Raw genomic sequence first — 16140 nt, forward strand, 5'->3', positions numbered from 1 at the left:
CCAGCAACCTAGGCGGCAAGCACGCTGGGCAACCCCAGGCGACGGAGGGCACAACCCCCGTCACCAGAGACGAGCTCATGAAATTCATGACGAGTTTTAAACTGGCTCAAACAAGGGTCTGTCAGCAAAGAAGCCTTCTCCCTCCGGGAAGAAGCAAATCAAAGACCAGGTGCCTACTCTTCACCCCAAACCCAAGGGGACGGATGGGCCCCTGATCGACCTTTCAAAACTTCGTTTCCTTGAATCAGGACAAAGGAAGGTCATCCGGCAAGTTCAGCCGGATGGGTCAAAAAAGACTTTCTCTGACGCCCGGATGTTCATCAAGGAGAAGAGAAGTCAGCAAATGTCTGGGTCGGCCTCGACGTCGACTTACCCAGACAATTTCCGCAATACTTCAATGAAGCATTCGTAGACACATCAAGGGAGTCAGTCACGCGGCATGTCCCCACGTACTGGCCCTCACATCATCCAACTGGCTCCGTATGTGCCCCAACAAGCCATACATGTCGTATGGATCACCATACATGCAGCCGTGCCCCTTTGGGGGTCAGGCGGCACATCAGGTCCAGCCCATGGACTGGCAGCTCCGGCTGCTCAACCTTGGGGAATAGTCGTCGGCGTTCTCTAAGGAGATAACCGAGGCGGCACAGCCGGCCAAGGTTAAAAATGTGTTGGTTGGTACCTACAACCGTACCACCAACCCGGAAGACCACCTAATGGCATACACCAACCTCATGTACCTACAGGGGTTGGATGATGCCGCCTGGTGCCGATGCTTCCCGGCCACATTGAAGGGCATAGCCCAACGATGGTTTGACAGCCTGTCAGCCGGGTGCATTAACAACTTCAAGACGCTTGCATACCTGTTCGCGTCCAACTTCTCCATGAACATCCCTGCCAAAAAGACAAGTCTCGACCTAGGGGCTATCCAGCAGGGAGACAAGGAGGGACTACGGTCCTATTTCAGGCAGTTCAATCTGATGAGAATTCAGATTCAAGGGCTTTCTGATGAAGTTGCATACACAGACTTCTTCAAGGGTCTGAAGGACGGGTCGACTTTCAAATTCAACCTAGTCCGCAAGAGGTTCACCACTCTCCAAGAGGCGTTTATGGAAGCCGAAGCCTACATACAGGCGACGAAACTCTGTGCCATCAAGTACTCGTCGGAACCTAAGAGGTCTGACAAAAAAGAAAGTCGACCTTCCCAGCCGGCCAAAAAAGAAGAGGGAAAGAAAAGAAGAGAAGTCTGGGCGGCAGATCGATCTGGTCAGTCGTCCCAGAAGAAACAAAGAAAGTTTGAACCGTACGTCCCCAAGTACGAGTTCAACAAAGACTGCTCCTCCATTTTCATGGAGATCAAGGACCGGTTGACCATCGAAAAACCGGCTGCAATGAAGAGCTCTGTCAAGAACCGGGACAAGAGCAAGTACTGTCAGTTCCATGAGGATGTCGGCCACGACACCAATGGTTTCTATAGCCTTAGGCGGCTATTGGACCATCTGGTTGATGAGGGAGATTTGAAATCTTACCTGGTGAAGTCCAAAGGTAACCCCAAATCCAACAGTGGACAGCCGTTAAAGAAGCCGACTGTGAGCTCTGATACTGATGAAGAGCACATCTTCACTATAGCAGGCGGCTTCGCAGACAGAGATCCTACCACCCGGGGTACCAAGGGTAACATCCGAAAACTATCCAACCTAGAGAATGAGGTCCAAGCGTTGAAAGACACCTTCCCTGAGGTCTTCATCTCTGAGAAGGATCGGGGTATGGTCTGGCGGCCCCATGATGACCCCATCGTCATCGAATACAAGGTTGCCAATCAACGAGTTGGCCGGATCTTAATTGATACCGGGAGCTCGTCTGACCAGATCAGCTACCAGTGCTTGGTAAAGCTCAAGTACAAGCTTAGCAGCATGCACAAGGCTCCTCACCCCCTAGTCGGCTTTGGGGGAGGAGTAGTGCATCCGGTGGGAGGATAGACCTACCCATTAAAACTACCAGTTTAATTAAAACACATGTACAGGGAATTTCAAAGCCAGTTTCCAACATGCTTGATTCCCATCGCCTCAATGTGCTTGTTGTGTTTCACCTGAGGCAGCGGTTTAGTCAAGGGATCGGCCACATTATCATCTGTGCCAATCTTACAAATTCTAATTTCACCTTCGGATTTCCATTCCCTTATCATGTGAAATCGCCTTTGCACGTGTTTGACCTTCTGGTGTTCTTTGGGCTCCCTGGCCTGAGTGATAGCTCCATTGTTATCACAATAGAGGTCTATCGGCCCCTTGATTGAGGTTACAACACCAAGTTCGCTAATGAACTTACGAATCCAAACAGCTTCCTTGGAAGCTTCTGAAACGGCCAAGTATTCGGCTTCAGTTGTAGAGTATGCAGTGGTGCTCTACTTGGCACTCTTCCAGCTGAACGCTCCTCTATTCAGACAGAATATGTACCCCGACTGTGACTTGAGGTCGTCTCTGTCAGTCTGGAAGCTAGCGTCGGTGTAACCTTCAACAACCAGTTCTTTGTGGCCTCCATACACCAGGAACTTATCCTTGTTCCTTTTCAGGTACTTTAGGATATTCTTGGCCGTAGTCCAATGCGCCTCTCCTGGGTTCGATTGGTATCTGCTCGTTGCACTCAAGGCATACGATACATCTGGCCTTGTACATATCATGACATACATGATCGATCCGATCAGTGAAGCATATGGGATCTGATTCATTCTTTCTCGCTCAACAGGTGTTTGCGGACACTGTTTCTTGCTGAGAGTTATGCCATGGGACATGGGTAAATGCCCTCTCTTGGCATTCTCCATTTTGAATCGAGCCAGTACCTTATCAATGTAAGTACTCTAGCTTAATCCAATCATCCTTTTAGATCTATCTCTGTAGATCTTGATGCCCAATATGTACTGTGCCTCTCCTAAGTCCTTAATTGAAAAACACTTTCCCAACCAGCCCTTTACGGACTCCAGTAATTTTGTGTTGTTTCCAATGAGAAGTATGTCATCAACATACAGGACTAGGAATGCAATATCACTCCCACTGACCTTCTTGTATACACAAGATTCATCTGCATTCTTGATAAAACCAAACTTGCTAATGGCTTCATCAAATCGCAGATTCCAACTTCTGCTGGCTTGCTTTAGTCCATAAATGGATTTCTTCAGCTTACAAACCTTTCCAGCGTTGCCTGGATCGACAAAACCTTATGGTTGTGTCATATACACAGTTTCTTCCAAAATTCCATTTAGGAAGGCGGTTTTGACATCCATTTGCCATATTTCATAATCGTAATATGCAGCAATTGCTAGGATGATCTGGACGGATTTTAGCGTTGCAACTGGTGAAAAAGTTTCATCATAGTCAATCCCGTGGATTTGTCTATAACTTTTTGCCACCAGTCTAGCTTTGTATATCGATACATTTCCATCCTTGTCTGTCGTCACTTTGAAGATCCATTTGCAACCAATGGGTGTATAACCCTCGGGCAAATTCACCAAGTCCCAGACTTGATTTTCAGACATGGAGTCCATCTCGGATCTCATGGCCTCTTACCATTTTGCAGAGTCGGGGCTTGTCATAGCTTGCTTGTATGTTGCCGGCTCATCACAATCCATGACTAGGATGTCCTGATCATCGGTTAAGACGATACCAAGGTATCTGTCTGGTTGAGATCTTTGCCGTTGCGACCTACGAAGGGTAATCTGTTGAGAATTTTCATTGTCAGTTTGATTCTGACCAATCTTCTTAGATGCTTCCAAAGCATCTAGATTGTCAGTTTTGTCAGGTTGACATAGTTGCTCGTCCTCTCGAACTTCGTCGAGTTCGATTTTCCTCCCACTTGTCATTTTGGAAAGGTGTTCCTTCTCTAAAAAGACACCATCACGAGCAACAAATACTTTGTTCTCGGATTTATTGTAGAAGTAATACCCTTTGGTTTCTTTTGGGTATCCCACAAAGAAACACTTATCCGATTTGGGGTGAATTTTGTCCGAAATTAATCGCTTGACATATGCTTCGCATCCCCAAATCTTGAGAAAAGACAACCTAGGAGGTTTCTTAGTCCATAATTCATATGGAGTCTTTTCAACAGCTTTTGACGGAGCTCTATTCAGTGTTAGTGCTGCAGTTTGTAGGGCATGTCCCCAGAAAGAGATAGGGAGTTCACTAAGACCCATCATTGATCGGACCATGTCTAACAAGGTTCGATTCCTCCGTTCGAACACTCTGTTCCATTGAGGAGTTCCGGGAGGTGTCAACTCTGAAAAAAATGTCATTTTCTTTCAAGTGATCGTCGAATTCATGGCTCAAATATTCGCCACCTCGATCCGATCGAAGTGCTTTAATTTTCTTGCCAAGCTGATTTTCAACTTCTTTCTGAAATTCTTTGAATTTCTCAAAGGATTCAGATTTATTCGACATTAAGTAGATATAGCCATATCTACTAAAATCGTCGGTGAAGGTGATGAAATATCGGTAACCTTGTCTTGCGGGTGTACTCATTGGTCCATATACATCCGTGTGTATTAGACCTAATAAGTTACTTGCCCTTTCTCCCAACTTGGAGAATGGCTGTTTTATCATCTTGCCTAATAAGCATCCTTCGTAATTTTCAAACGACTCTAAGTCGAATGAGTCAAGAACACTTTCTTGAAGAAGCTTCTTGATGCGCTTGATGTTAATATGGCCAAGACGACAATGCCACAAGTAGGTTTGATTCGACTCGATTTGGTATCAATCCTATTTTCTATGTGTAAAGCATGAAATTTAATTTGAACATATGTTTGAAAGACAATCTTTGAAACAACTACGTTAGAAGTCTTTCATTTCAAACATCTTGGTGTCCAACACCATCGATCAAAATATTGTTCAAAAGCATGACAAAACTAGGATTAGTTTTAATTACATCTCAAAGACAAAATAGTGCATGCAAGCACGACCGAAAAACTATATTCGTCGTCTTCTTGCTCTTGCACCAACACTTGATAAGCTTCTCACTTGGTCCCTGAAAAGGCAACATATAGTGAGTCATACTTGGTATCCAATACCTTATAATAAGCTTAATTCACAAGTGTTTAGGAAGATACCTGAGGTAGTCGGAATGTTCCCCTCTTCCTTGAAGAGCATGCATTCTCTCTTGTAGAGGCCTTGCATGCCACAATGGAAGCATCTCATCTTTGCCTTGACCTTCTTGAACTCCTTCTTCTTAGCTCTCAAGGTCCTTTTGGTCATTTCATAGGCGGTGGCTTGGCTAAGAAGTTGCACCACCTCCTTGAGTGAGTGTGTCTCCTTTCCCGCAGCGATATGCACTCTAAGTGCATCATAGCCCGAGTGGAGTGAAGCAAGCAAGATATGCCCCGCCATCTCATCTTCCAATGGGATTCCGAGAAGATGCATGTGTTTGAAGAGTCTAGTCATTCCAAGCACATGAGGTCGGAGGGGCATGCCGGGTCTCAATTTGGCATTGTAGATCTTTGTCCAAAGCCGGCGCCTTTCCTTAGCAAGACATTCCACGTTTGGTGGCTTTATCCTCATGTTTGAGAGTGACCTAGTCAAGTCAAACACAAGGCCATCAAAGTTTCCATTGTCACTCTTGGTGACTCTTACGTTGACAACATCCTCAAGTGCTTTGAGGAACATGCCCGGGAGATAGGAGGTAAGACTTTCCTTCCAATCTTCCGGGATGGAATTTGCCATAAGTCATGAGACCTTTTTGCAATTGGAAGACCATTCTTCATGAGCCTCATCGGTCATGATTCCTTTGGCAAAGAAGCTTGGAATGGGAGTATCAAGAGTATACTCCAAGGAACAATTCCGGAGAGTTCTCCTGAGTTCCTCCTCCCATTCCTTGAAGTTGACCAAGTTTAAGGAAAAGGCCAACTTCTCGGGGAGTTCCAGGCACATATGGTTGTTGTTTGAATTACTTGCAGACATTGTTCTACAATTGAAAGGATTTGAAATGAAAAACCATTCATAAATTAATAAGTTGAAATTTAAAACATTCATATATATATTCAATCTTATTGAGCATTATATCCACGCATTTATAAAATTGTCCCTTTTTGGCGAGAATAAAATGATTCCGAGATCCCAAAGATCAAGAAATGGTTAAGCATGCTTTGGCTTGTCTTAATCATTAAATATCTTAAGGTAGTCAATACAATTGCTTATAGCTCCAAGCTACTCTCGGTTTGATAAAATGTCGCATCTAATGCATCCTTGACATTTTATCTCTTTTTCCACGGCATCTAAGGACTCCTTACTGATATCGTTGAGCTTAACCAAGACAACTTGTATACCTAGTATACCTTACGTTCCTAAGGAAGTAGTGATGTCTCGCTTTGGCGTATTCCATCACGTACGCGCATTAGTTCCATAAGTGTTGTTCTTGGAACGGCAAATTTTAGTTCAATATTATTAAGGGACCTAAGGTTTCTATGTTGGTTGATTTAAGTGAACTTAACTAATCGTTGCAACATATAGAAATCCTAGACATGCATCTAGAAATCATATATAAATAACAAAATTATATATAAGGAGGCATAGAAATAGATGCATTTTGGCAACTAGCATGACCCCTTGAAATCTTCAATTTCCATGGGTCTTCATTTTGACTCGTCTTCATCCAAACGCCGTCTTGAGACATCTTGGCCAAAATAAAATAAAGCTAGCTAGAACTAAGATTAATCTAATAGTTCAAAAATACTTAACGGTTCGCAGACCGTATTTAGATTTACAAAAATACATAACGGAACGCAGTCCGTATTTTCTATCCTAGTCGGGCCCCACTAGTTGCCATTTTCAAAGACCTGTTTTGAAAACAATCTTCCATTCACCCATTCACTATTTGTGAATGGCCCATGCAATTTTACGAAATACATAATTAAACACGCAAAACTAGTAACTAACTTAGGTGGTTAATCCGATTAACGCACCTAATTAAAACTAGTCAAAGTTGTTTAATCCATTATTTCTAAACGCAAAATTTTTACGCAATTAATTAAGCTCCCACTAAATTTCGCATCCATACTTAATTAATCCGATTAATTTAGTCGGCATAACCCATAATTTGTCAAAATTTTGCAAAATCGAAAATCGAGGTTTTTAGCCTCGTTAAAATAATTACAAAAAAAAATATTTTAAAGACGGGATAATGCAAATATTATAGCCCAAATTTTAAGCAAAATGCCCCAACATAACCCTTTGAGGGTGCGCACCATGGCTGCTAGGCAGCCCATGGCATGGCGCCATGGTGCATGGGCAAGGCCTGCTATGCCCAGCAAGCATCGCTGCTAGCCTAGCTGCCTGCTAGCATGCTGCGCATGCTTGCTAGCATGCTGGTGCTTGCGAGCAACTTGCGTGCTGGGCTGGCGCCTACTGATGCTAGCCAGCATGCATAGGCAGCCCCTGCCCAGCCATTGCCCCACGCAATGCTGCGCCCAGCAAGCTCCCTGCCACACAGCCACACGCATCATCATGGCACACCCCTGTGCGCACCATAGGTAGCCACATGTGGGCTGCTAGGCAGCCCGGCTAGCCTTGGTGGCGCTTGGGTGTTCTTGCCTTGATTTGCGTGCCAATTCTCGGAATTTAATTCCGATTTGTGTGTGACAATAATTAATTCTAAATTACAGTTTAGAATCAATTTGAGGAAAAATAAAATAAAAGTAAGTCCAACTTAAATAATATTAATTTTATTGGTGCACAAGCCTAAATTATCCAAAAATTTTATTTTAAACAAAATTAGGTCTTACTTTATGCTTAAAATAAAATGAGCTATGTCCATAATTAATCTTGACAATATGCAAATTAATAATGGGTTTGACAAATGGGAGTTGGAAAAATAAATTAACCATCCAATGATAAAATTTTCCAACTTTCATACTTGTGTAAAATACCAAGATTACATCTTCCAATATGAAGATTAATCAAATTTTACTCACAAGTAATTGAACTTGATGGATTTTAATCAACCAAACATGAAAAATCCAAACTTTGTTCAACATGGAATTTAGGGTTAGGGTTCACATCATTTAAACCTTTAAAGATTAGAACTTTAACATTATAGGAACTTAAAATTACAAGATCACAACAAGCTTTCACATTTTATTGCAATTTATTTGCAAAATTTGTGAAAAACAAGTTTATGTGAAAAATGGTATATCAACTTAAGCACTAATAAAAACTCCATTATTATGCTTATGGATATTTTAAAACCAGTAGATTAGTGATGCAAATGTGCATTTAATCTAACCTTGTAATGCTTGCATTAATCAAGGCTTAAAAAGAATTAAAATTTTCGTTGAAAAACGAAAAAACCCCAGAAAAAATGGGTTTCTAGTTCGAATTTGGCTTCTGGACAGCCTTCAAAGAGGATTGAATCTGTTCCAGAATGTCGATTCCACCCAAAAATCACTATTTTTGAGCTAAAATCTGGGTTCGACAGCCAAATCGAGAATAAAATCGAGTTTTAAAATTAATTAAAACGAGCATCTAAACTAATTAGAAGAACATGAACCAGAAAAATAAATTCTTTTAAAAACACCTTAATTAAAATAATTGCAAAAATTAAAAGGAGCGTGGCTCCGATACCGCTGTAGGGTTTCGTAGTGACCCGACACTACGCGGAAGGAAACCCCCAAGACCCGCCCCTTAATTAAAGCAATTAACAAGCATAATAAACTTAATCAAATAAGACTAAGAACAAGAATTATACCTTTGTTGCGTGCTTCGCTCCCGAAGAGCTCTTACTTCAAAATCCTGAAACTACGAGATCTCCGACGGATCGTACCCTCGACCCGACCCGAGCGTCCTATGTCTTGAAGGTTAGTCAAGACCCGGACAAAACAAAACTATGAGTTTTACGAATCAAAGGTTTACTCTAATTATAAGAGTTGCCTTTTTAATTCCACTCAAGGTTGTTCATTTCCCAACACCCTTGAAGGGTATTTATAGGGAAATGGGTCCTTTATTTTCAATCTCCCATCAATGTGGGAGAGTTGAAAATTCAATGATTTATTTAATTCCAAATTAAATAAATAATCAACTTAATCACATTGCGACAAGTGGCACAATCACATGCTTGAGTGATGGCCAAGGCTAGGAAGGGGGGGGGGACCATTTGCCTTGCTCCCCAAGGCCTTGATTTGGTCCCCACATCCAAGCACAAAACCGGGTCAAGGAAGGCTAGCTGGCTGCCAGCTAGCGTGCCGGCTAGGGCTGCCAGCTAGCACTGCCTTGCTGCCCAGCACCCTAGCCAGCCAGTGCGTGCTGGTGCTGGGCTGTGCTGGTGCTGTGTGCTGGCGCTGGTGCATGTTAGTTCCATGCGCTGGTGCGTGCTGGCGCTGGTGCTGTGCCTCACATCTCTCGCTGCATCTCTCGCACCATTGCTAGCATGGCAACATGCGTGCTGCTAGAGAGCCACGCATGCTGGCCTCTAGCCTTGCCAGTCACACGCATCAGCCTCGCACCACACGCATGTTGCTGCTGCTATGCCTTCCTCGCACACGCACACGCACACAAGGCCTACCATGGTGCTGTGCTTGTGCGAGGGGCCTGCGATGGTGCCTAGCACCCAGCCACACATGCTACGATGCAGTGCCATGCGAAGGCACGCATGTGCGCAGGCATGCTTGCTGTGTTGATGCGATAGGATAAGGCTCAAGCACACGCACACACGCACTGGCCTAGCCATACGATGGTGTTGTGCTTGTGCTGCGATGTTGCGATGGGATGCCCAGTGCTTGCGATGGTCAGCGATGGTGCCTAGGCATCATGCTAGGGCTGCGACAGCGCCTAGGCATGATGCTAGGGTGGTGCGCCTAGCACACCTAGTGTGCTTAGGCTTGCGCCTAGCCATGCTAGGTGCATGCTAGCTCGAACTAGCCTAGCATCCACATGGCTAGGCCACTGTGGTGCCAGGGCTATTTTTATACTTGTTGCTTTGCGATTTTACGACGCTCGATCTCGACGCCCTAGGCTCGATATCCGACGTCTGTATTCATAAAACTCTGTCGACTCATTTAAATCCTTTCAGATTAATTCGTCGTCTCGGATCGGTGATTCGATTGGGTTCGACCCGAAGGGTTCAGTTAAGATTAAGCTGTAATATCAATTGTACCTTGATATTACTGATCGGAAGCGGCCTCCACCTAGGCTTTCCGATCACTTGATCTTACTGAAGAATTAACTCTGTAATAATTCTGAACCCTCTATCGGAAGAATACACTTGTTGGAAGGAACACCATTCCTTTCAGTTTTGTGCTAGGGGTGGTCGGTTTTTAGGGAAAGAGTGGGGTGGATTTTCGAAGTGGCTAGATGTGAAATCGGGGTGGCTGAGAGGTTTTTGAGGTGGCTAGGTAGGGAAATCGGGATGCTGGGGTTTTTTGGGGTGAAGTAGAGTGGTTTCCGGAGTGGCTGAGTGGGGAATGCGGGGTTGCTGGTGTGGTTGAGCTGGTTGAGTGGGGTTTATCGGGTTGGTTGGGACTGGAATTACGGTGGGGTTTATCAGGTTGCTAGTGTGGTCGGAGAGGTTGGGTGGGGTTTGAACGGTCGGCTAGATAGGGTGGGGTTGCGGGTTGTTTTGGGGCAGGGGTGGTGGTTTCCGGTAGGCTAGGGAGGAAATAGGGAAGGGATGTGGCGGCCGACGCTGAGGGCTGGGTTGACAGGTTGCCGGGGAAGGGGAAGGTCGCCGGGGAAGGGGAAAGGGTGGCTGGTGGTGGAAGTGGGTATTTTTTTTTTTAAGATTTTAATTATTAATTAACCATAATTAAAGTTTTAATTAAGAGTTAATTAGATTATTAAACGAATTTATTGAAAATTTTAACCGGTTATTCAGGTTGTAGGTAAAATAACTTGTTTAAAGTGGAGTACCCCTAAAGTTCGTATTATTTTGAAATAAACAAAAGGTCAACTTGTTATTAGCGGACGGGGTAAATGTCGTATTATTTAATGCAATTTTTCCTAAAATTAATCCTAAGTGCTTAACCAAGAAAACCCTTTCAAGTGAAAGGTAAAAACTTGCAAGCAAAAACTAATAAAAAACCACTAAGTAGGGTAAGTAGAGTGGTTCGGAACTTGAGCTTGTACTAGACACCAAGTTCCTTTGCTTGAACCGTCCAAGAACCGCCAATTTGTAACTTCTAATGAGTTAATGTTCAACTTTAGGTTTTCCTTGTAAAGATTTGAAAGGAATGGTGTTCTTCCAACAAGTGTATTCTTCCGATAGAGGGTTCAGAATTATTACGGAGCTAATTCTTCAATAAGGTCAAGTGATCGGAATGCCTAGGTGGAGGTCGCTTCTGATCAGTAATATCGAGGTACAATTGATATTACAGCTTAATCTTAACTGAACCCTTCGGGTCGAACCCAATCGAATCACCGATCCGAGACGACGAATTAATCCGAAAGGATTTAATGAGTCGACAGAGTTTTACGAATACAGACGTCGGAAATCGAGCCTAGGGCGTCGAGACCGAGCGTCGCAAAATCACAAGCAACAAGTATGAGCGTAGCCGTAGCTAGGCTAGGCTATCTCATCGCATGCATAGGCGCACCATGTATGTGCTAGGCGCACCATGGTATGCTAGGCACTATCGCACCCTAGGCGTGCCATGGCAGCCCATCGCAAGCTAGCAGCATGCTAGCATGGGTGCCTGGGTGCGCATGGCAGCTATCGCAAGCTCCACAAGGACCAGGCAGCCCATCGCAGCTAGCAACGTGCTAGCTTGGGTGCCTTGGTGCATGTGGCAGGCCATCGCAGCACGCAAGCTCAAGGCCAGGCACCATCGCAATGCCAAGGGCTTGCGTGTGTGCCTCGCATCCTCGCACAGTAGCCTCGCACAGCAGCAAAAATGATGCGTGTGGGATGGTGCGTGTGTGCGTGCCTCGCACCAAGCATAGCAGTGCTAGGCACTGGCTGATGCGTGTGCGAGGGATGCATGGTGCGCAGCGTGGATGGTGCGAAGGAAGGGGGCCAGCATGCGTGGCTCGCTAACAGCACGCATGCTGGCTGTGCTAGCAATGGGATGCGAGGGAGATGCTGCTAGAGAGATGCATGTGCGTGCGATAGGCAGTGCTAGGCAGCCAGCAGCACCAGCGCCTAGCATAGCCTAGCACCAGGCATGCGAGGCTGCTGGGCAGGCACATGCTAGCTGGCTGGGCTGGCCACCACCATGCTAGCTGGCGTGCTAGCTGGCAGCAGCCCAACACCCCTCTTAGGTGAGGCGGTTTTGTGAGGGTGGGGACCAAGGCTTTGGGAAAGCCTTGGGGAGCAAGGCAATGGTCCTCCCCACCCCTCCATGGTCCTCACCTAACCTTCTCTCTCCCTTTTGACACTTGTTGCATTGTGATTAGATTTATTTATTAATTTATTTTAGAAATAAATTAATTAGCAAATTATACATTCTCCCACATTGGTTGGGGAATGAAATACAAGTGTTCATTTCCCTATAAATACCAAGCTTGGGTATTGGGAAATGAACAACCTTGAGTGGAATTAAAAAGGCAACTCTAAGAAAGAGTAAACCTTTGATTCGTAAAACTCATAGTTATTTTGTCCGGGTCTTGACTAACCTTCAAGACTTAGGACGCTCGGGTCGGGTCGAGGGTACGATCCGTCGGAGATCTCGTCTTTTCAGGATTTTGAAGTAAGAGCTCTTTGGGAGCGAAGCACGCGTCAAAGGTATAATTCTTGTTCTTAATCTTGTTTGATTAAGTTTATTATGCTTGTTAATTGCTTTAATTAAGAGGCGGGTCTTGGTGGGTTTCCTTCCGCGTAGTGTCGGGTCACTATGAAACCCTACAGCGGTATCGGAGCCATGCTCCTTTTATTTTTTGCAATTATTTTAATTAAGGTGTTTTAAAAGAATTTAATTTTCTGGTTCATGTTCATCGAATTAGATTAGATGCTCGTTTTAATTAATTTTTAAAACTCGATTTTATTTTCGATTTGGCTGTCAAACCCAGATTTTGGCTCAAAAATAGTGATTTTTGGGTGGAATCGACATTTTGGAACTGTTTCAATACTTGCAGGGTTGTCCAGAAGCCAAATTCTAACCAGAAACCCAATTTATCTGGGGTTTTTCGTTTTTCAACGAAAATTTTAATTCTTTTTAAGCATTGATTAATGCAAGCATTACAAGGTTAGATTAAATGCACCTTTGCATCACTAATCTACTGGTTTTAAAATATCCTTGAGCATAATAATGGAGTGTTTATTAGTGCTTAAGTTGATATACCAATTTTTCACATAAACTTGTTCTTTACAAATTTTGCAAATAAATTGCAATAAAGTGTGAAAACTTGTTGTGATTTTGTATTTTAAGTTCCCAAATAATGTTAAAGTTCTAATCTTTAAAGATTTAAATGATTGGAACCCTAACCCTAAATTCCATGTTGAACAAAGTTTGGATTTTTCATGTTTTGGTTGATTAAAATCCATCAAGTTCAATTACTTGTGAGTAAAATTTGAATAATCTTCATATTGGAAGATGTAATCTTGGTATTTTACACAAGTATGCAAGTTGGAAAATTTTATCATTGGATGGTTAATTTATTTTTCCAACTCCCTTTTGTCAAATCCATTATTAATTTGCATATAGGCAAGATTAATTTTAGACATAGATCATTTTATTTTAAGCATAAAGTGTGACCTATTTTTGTTCAAAATTGAAATTTTGGATACATTTAGGCTTGTGCACCAATAAAATAAATTTATTTAAGTTTGACTTTATTTTATTTTATTTTCCCTCAAATTAATTCTAAAATGTAATTTAGAATTAATTCATGTCACACGTAAATCGGGATTAAAATCCCAAGTCAATGCACGCAAATCGATGCAAAACCGTAAGCGTCACCAAGGCTAGTCGGGCTGCCTAGCAGCCCACATGTAGGCTGCTTGTGGTGCGCATATGGCTGTGCATCGTTTGGTGCGTGGCTGTGTGGCGGGGAGGGGTCTGCTGTGTGGTGCGTGTGCTGGAGCGCTTGTGCTGCTGCTGGGCAGCGAGGCAGCAAGCCCCAGCCAGCCAGCCCACAGCTGCCTGCTAGCATGCGTAGCGTGTTGCTGGTGCTGGCTAGCAAGGCAGGCAGTGCTAGGCACACTTGCTAGCTGCCAGCACCACGCACCATGGCCCAGGGCCATGGGCTGCCTAGCAGCCATGGTGCGCCATGCATCATAGGATGATGCCTTGTTGCTTAAGCTTGAGCTATGATTTTGCGATAATTTTGTCGTTTTAATAATTTTAATTAATTATTTTAACGAGGCTAAAAACCTCGATTTTTTTTTTTTATTTTGCAATATTTTGACAAATTATGGGTTATGCCGACTTAATTAATCGGATTAATTAAGTACGGATGCGGAATTTAGTGGGAGCTTAATTAAGTGCGTTAGCATTTTGCGTTTAGAAATAATGGATTAAACCACTTTGACTAGTTTTAATTAGGCGATTAACCACCTAAGTTAGTTACTAATTTTGCGTGTTTAATTATGTATTTCGTAAAATTGCATGGGCCATTCACAAATAGTGAATGGATGAATGGAAGATTGTTTTCAAAACAAGTTCGTTGAAAATGGCAACTAGTGGGGCTCGACTAGGATAGAAAATACGGACTGCGTTCCGTTATGTATTTTTGTAAATCTAAATACGGTCTGCGAACTGTTAAGTATTTTTGTACTATTAGATTAATCTTAGTCGTTCTAGCTAGGTTCTTTTTATTTCATTTTGGCCAAGATGTCTCAAGACGGCGTTTCGACAAAGACGAGCCAAGATGAAGACCCATGGAAATTGAAGATTTCAAGGGGTCATGCTAGTTGCCAAATGCATCTAATTTTATGCCTTATATATTGTTATTATATATTATTGCTAGATGCATGTCTAGGATTTCTATTATGTTGCGACGATTAGTTAAGTTCACTTAAATCAACCAACATAGAAACCCTAGGTCCCTTTAATAATATTGAGCTAAAATTTGTCGTTCCAAGAACAACACTTACCGAACTAATGCGCGTACGTGATGGATTACGCCAAAGCGAGGCATCACTACTTCCCTAGGAACCTAAGGTATACTAGGTATACAAGTTGTCTTGGTTAAGCTCAACGATATCAGTAAGGAGTCCTTAGATGTCGTGGCAAAAGAGATAAAATGTCAAGAATGCATTAGATGCGACATTTTATCAAACCGAGAGTAGCTTGGAGCTATTAGCAATTGGATTGCTTACCTTAAGATATTTAATGATTAAGACAAGACAAATCATGCTTAATCATTTCTTGATCTTTGGGATCTCGGAATCACTTTATTCTCGCCCATAAGGGACAATTTTAAATGCGTGGATAAAATGTTCAATAAGATTGAATATATGCATAAACGTTTTAAATTTCAACTTATTGATGCATGAATGGTTTTTCACTTCAAATTCTTTCAATTGTAGAATCATGTCTGCAAGTAACTCAAACAACAACCAATTCTCTTTGCGCTCAATTCTCGACAAGGAGAATTTGAGCGGGCCAAACTTTCTTGATTGGCAAAGAAATATCCGCATCGTACTAATGCAGGAGCAAAAGGAATACCTCCTTGATGAGGAAATGCCCGACGCTCCCAATGAGGAGGTCACTCAGGCTGCCCTTAACCGATGGCAAAGTGCCAATCGGGATGTCAAATGCATCATGTTGGCCACAATGTCTCCGGATCTTCAAAAGACTTTCTTTGAAAAGGAGACAGCTTTTGAGATCATTTCTGAGCTTCAGAATATGTTTCAAGAGCAGGCCCGAATTGAAAGGTTCGAAACCCATAGGCAGATCCTTGAGAGCAAGTTCAAGAAAGGAGAGTCAGTCAGCCCCCATGTTCTCAAAATGATTGGATTATTTGAAAACATGGAAAGGCTTGATGATGGGTATTCAACCGAAATGGCAATTGACATCATTCTCCACTCCCTTCACAAAGGCTATGATCAGTTCAAGATGAACTATAATATGCATAGTATGGAGAAAACCCTCACCGAGCTTCATGGTATGTTGAAGCAAGCCGAGCAAACCCTCAAGAATGAGGGCAAGCATGACATGCTCATGGTGAGGAAGGGAAAGCCATTCAAACATGCGGGCAAAAAGAAGAGCTTTAAAGGGAAAAAGAAGAAATTCCC

Source organism: Chenopodium quinoa, unplaced genomic scaffold, assembly GCF_001683475.1.
Source record: "Chenopodium quinoa cultivar QQ74 unplaced genomic scaffold, ASM168347v1, whole genome shotgun sequence".
Taxonomy (NCBI): Eukaryota; Viridiplantae; Streptophyta; class Magnoliopsida; order Caryophyllales; family Amaranthaceae; genus Chenopodium; species Chenopodium quinoa.